Source organism: Oncorhynchus gorbuscha, linkage group LG12 (genome assembly GCF_021184085.1).
Source record: "Oncorhynchus gorbuscha isolate QuinsamMale2020 ecotype Even-year linkage group LG12, OgorEven_v1.0, whole genome shotgun sequence".
In the NCBI taxonomy this organism is placed as follows: domain Eukaryota; kingdom Metazoa; phylum Chordata; class Actinopteri; order Salmoniformes; family Salmonidae; genus Oncorhynchus; species Oncorhynchus gorbuscha.
The window spans coordinates 7,974,214-7,979,213 of record NC_060184.1 but is presented as its reverse complement, the minus strand read 5'-3'; positions in this window follow the sequence as shown (position 1 = coordinate 7,979,213).

Below are 5,000 nucleotides of genomic sequence, written 5' to 3'. Positions count from 1 at the left end.
TCCGTAAGAAGCATCTCATGGTCCCAGAGTGGCCTAGCCAGTCACCAGACCTGAACCCAATAGAACATCTTTGGAGGGAGCTGAAAATCCGTATTGCCCAGCGACAGCCCCGAAACCTGAAGAATCTGGAGAAGGTCTGTATGGAGGAGTGGGCCAAAATCCCTGCTGCAGTCTGTGCAAACCTGGTCAAGAACTACAGGAAACGTATGATCTCTGTAATTGCAAACAAATGTTTCTGTACCAAATATTAAGTTATGCTTTTCTGATGTATCAAATACTTATGTCATGCAATAAAATGCAAATTAACTCCTTAAAAATAATACAATGTGATTTTCTGGATTTTTGTTTTAGATTCCGTCTCTCACAGTTGAAGTGTACCTATGATAAAAAATTACAGACCTCTACATGTTTTGTAAGTAGGAAAACCTGCAAAATCGGCAGTGTGTCAAATACGTGTTCTCCCCACTGTATGTGTCTGTTGTACACAGTAACATAATAACAGTTATTGTTGATCGCAGGCAGTTAACAAGGTGCTCTCTTTAATAATACAGACAGACTGTGGTACAGCCCAATAATAGGGCTGCGCTACAGGGGACACAACCCACAGTCTTAAAAAATAAAAAATCACATCCACGACAATTACATTCAACCAGAGGTTAGTGGGGTCAACCACAACATACAGGTAAAGTGTCATACCTGTTCCCGTGGAAGGCTATCCTTTCCCGCCAGGATCTCCTCCCAGGTGTAGCAACCCTTGCCATCCATTACATCGTCCCATCATCCACTCCTCTTTGCGCCGCTGTTGCTGTGGCCCGTTACCTCATACAGCTTGGTGTTAAGATCGTTTCAATTAGACTGCAGCTTTGTGGCTTCAGTCGTCCGCCCTGAACATGCCCTGTTGCCAAGTCACGTTATCCCTACCTACACGTACATATCTACCTCAGTACCTCCCGCATATCGACTTGGTACTTGCTACTCTGTGTATATAGACAAGTTATTACCTCGTACCCCTGGACAGGGACTCAGTACTGGTACTCTGTGTATATAGACAAGTTATTACCTTGTACCTCTGGACAGGGACTCAGTACTGGTACTCTGTGTATATAGACAAGTTATTACCTCGTACCCCTGGACAGGGACTCAGTACTGGTACTCTGTGTATATAAACAAGTTATTACCTCGTACCTCTGGACAGGGACTCAGTACTGGTACTCTGTGTATATAAACAAGTTATTACCTCGTACCTCTGGACAGGGACTCAGTACTGGTACTCTGTGTGTATGGACAAGTTTTTACCTCGTACCTCTGGACAGGGACTCAGTACTGCTACTCTGTGTGTATGGATATTGTATATTTATTGTATATAGCCTGGTAACCACTACTCATTGTGTATTTATTGTCTATAGCCTGGTAACCGCTACTCATTGTGTATTTATTGTCTATAGCCTGGTAACCGCGTCTCATTGTGTATTTATTGTCTATAGCCTGGTAACCGCGTCTCATTGTGTATTTATTGTCTATAGCCTGGTAACCACTCTCATTGTGTATTTATTGTCTATAGCCTGGTAACCCCTACTCATTGTGTATTTATTCCTTGTGTTATTATCTTTCTAATATGTCTCTCTCTGTATTGTTAAAGGGCCCGTGAGGAAGCATGTCACCGTTAGTCTACACCTGTTGTTTACCAGGCATTTAATTCATAGAATTTGATATTGAGGGTCACTGCAAACACTTAAAACACATCTTCAAAACATCTTAGAAAAGAATAGTTGTCAAATCAACAACAGGTAGAGGAGTTCAACTTTGTGTGTGTGATGTTTTTCTCTTCCAGAGTTACATGGGAAAGATAACCTCAGAGATGCCGCTTTCTGGGACACATCCTGCATTGGTGAGAAAAGGTACTGTGTGTTTGTGTGTTCAAGCTGTGAAATGGACAGTAGCTGCTTTTTCCATCCTAAATGAGGCGCAAGCACGCAGCGTGAGTCTGTGTGGGCTTGGAATGAGAGAGGGAGGTGGGGGAGGCATGGGAGAGGCTGTGAGTCTGTGTGGGCTTGGAATGAGAGAGGGAGGTGGGGGAGGCATGGGAGAGGCTGTGAGTCTGTGTGGGCTTGGAAGGAGAGAGGGAGGTGGGGGAGGCATGGGAGAGGCTGTGAGTCTGTGTGGGCTTGGAAGGAGAGAGGGAGGTGGGGGAGGTGAACACTATAGGGAAGGTGAGAGAAGGAAAGAGGCAAAGGGAGGAGGTGAGGAAGATGTGAACTATTGTGGGAGGCTGGGAGAGGTAGCAGAGGAGGGAAGAGCTGCTAAGCAAGAGTAGCATGGGAAGGTCAAATACAAGTCTATGTTAGAGAGGAGAGAAGAGATTGAGGAGAGACGAGAGGTGAGTTAGGAGAGAGAAGATAGGAGCGAAGAGATTGAGGAGAGAGGAGAGGCGAGTTAGGAGAGAGAAGATAGGAGAGAAGAGATTGAGGAGAGAGGAGAGGTGAGTTAGGAGAGAGAAGATAGGAGAGAAGAGATTGAGAAGAGAGGAGAGGCGAGTTAGGAGAGAGAAGATAGGAGAGAAGAGATTGAGGAGAGAGGAGAGGTGAGTTAGGAGAGAGAAGAGAGGAGAGGAGATTGAGGAGAGAGGAGAGGAGAGGCGAATTAGGAGAGAGAAGATAGGAGAGAAGAGATTGAGGAGAGAGGAGAGGAGAGTTAGGAGAGAGAAGAGAGGAGAGAAGAGATTGAGGAGAGAGGAGAGGAGAGGCGAGTTAGGAGAGAGAAGAGAGGAGAGAAAGGAGAGGGGAGGCTCTGTTGGCCAGGGGAGGAAGAGGAGGAAAGCAGGAGGGCGGAGTAGGGGGAAGGAGGAAGCAGTGAGCCTATGTGGGCTGAGAGGGAAAGGCTGTCCTGGCTGGGTGAGAACGTGGAGGTGAGGGGGCAGGCGAGGGGGGAGGAGGAAGCAGCGAGCCTATGTGGGCTGAGAGGGAAAGGCTGTCCTGGCCGGGTGAGAACGGGGAGGTGAGGGGGGAGTCGAGGGGGGAGGAGGAAGCAGCGAGCCTATGTGGGCTGAGAGGGAAAGGCTGTCCTGGCCGGGTGAGAACGGGGAGGTGAGGGGGGAGGCGAGGGGGAGCAGTGAGCACCGTGTGACCAGACCTCAGATTCCTTCCTTGCCAGCCTGAGAACTAGGAAGTGAAAACCAGGAAGTGAGCTGCATTATTGTGACTAACAGGAAATGCAGAGGTCTTCTGAAAGAGGGGGAGAACAGAGGGAATGAGGGGCCGGGTGTGTGTGTGTGTGTGTGTGTGTGTGTGTGTGTGTGTGTGTGTGTGTGTGTGTGTGTGTGTGTGTGTGTGTGTGTGTGTGTGTGTGTGTGTGTGTGTGTGTGTGTGTGTGTGTGTGTGTGTGTACATATGTACCGCAAATACATCGTACCTCGCTCTGCACATTGATCTGGTACTCCCTGTATATCGCTCCACATTGATCTGGTACTGGTACTCCCTGTATATAGCTCCACATGGATCTGGTACTTCCTGTATATAGCTCCACATTGATCTGGTAATCCCTGTATATAGCTCCACATTGGTCTGGTACTCCCTGTATATAGCTCCACATTGATCTGGTACTGGTACTCCCTGTATATAGCTCCACATTGATCTGGTACTGGTACTTCCTGTATATAGATAAACATTGATCTGATACTCCCTGTATATAGCTCCACATTGATCTGGTACTCCCTGTATATAGCTCCACATTGATCTGGTACTTCCTGTATATAGCTCCACATTGATCTTGTACTTCCTGTATATAGCTCCACATTGATCTGGTACTTCCTGTATATAGCTCCACATTGATCTGGTACTCCCTGTATATAGCTCCACATTGATCTGGTACTTCCTGTATATAGCTCCACATTGATCTGGTACTCCCTGTATATAGCTCCACATTGATCTGGTACTTCCTGTATATAGCTCCACATTGATCTGGTACTTCCTGTATATAGCTCCACATTGGTCTGGTACTCGCTGTATATAGCTCCACATTGATCTGGTACTTCCTGTATATAGCTCCACATTGATCTGGTACTTCCTGTATATAGCTCCACATTGGTCTGGTACTGGTACTTCCTGTATATAGCTCCACATTTGTCTGGTACTGGTACTTCCTGTATATAGCTCCACATTGGTCTGGTACTTCCTGTATATAGCTCCACATTGGTCTGGTACTGGTACTTCCTGTATATAGCTCCACATTGGTCTGGTACTTCCTGTATATAGCTCCACATTGATCTGGTACTTCCTGTATATAGCTCCACATTGATCTGGTACTGGTACTTCCTGTATATAGCTCCACATTGGTCTGGTACTTCCTGTATATTGCTCCACATTGATCTGGTACATCCTCTATATAGCTCCACATTGATCTGGTACATCCTCTATATAGCTCCACATTGATCTGGTACTCCCTGTATATAGTTCCACATTGATCTGGTACTGGTACTCCCTGTATATAGCTGCACATTGATCTGGTACTTCCTGTATATAGCTCCACATTGATCTGGTACTTCCTGTATATAGCTCCACATTGATCTGGTACTTCCTGTATATAACCAAGAATGTACAACTTTCAGATGAGACTGTCACGCCTTGGTCTTAGTATTTTGTGTTTTCTTTATTTATTTGGTCAGGCCAGGGTGTGACATGGGTTATTGTGGTGTGTTTTTGTCTTGGGAGATTTGTGGGGTGTCTACGTAGTCTATGGCTGCCTGAGGCGGTTCTCAATCAGAGTCAGGTGATTATCGTTGTCTCTGATTGGGAACCATATTTAGGCAGCCATATTCTGTGAGTGTTTTGTGGGTGATTGTTCCTGTCTCTGTATTACATTTAAGTCATTTAGCAGACCCTCGTATTAGTGTTCACCAGATAGGCTGTAATAGGCTGTAATAGGTTTCACTGTGTATTTTGTGGGTGATTGTTCCTGTCTCTGTATTAGTGTTCACCAGATAGGCTGTAATAGGTTTTGCGTTT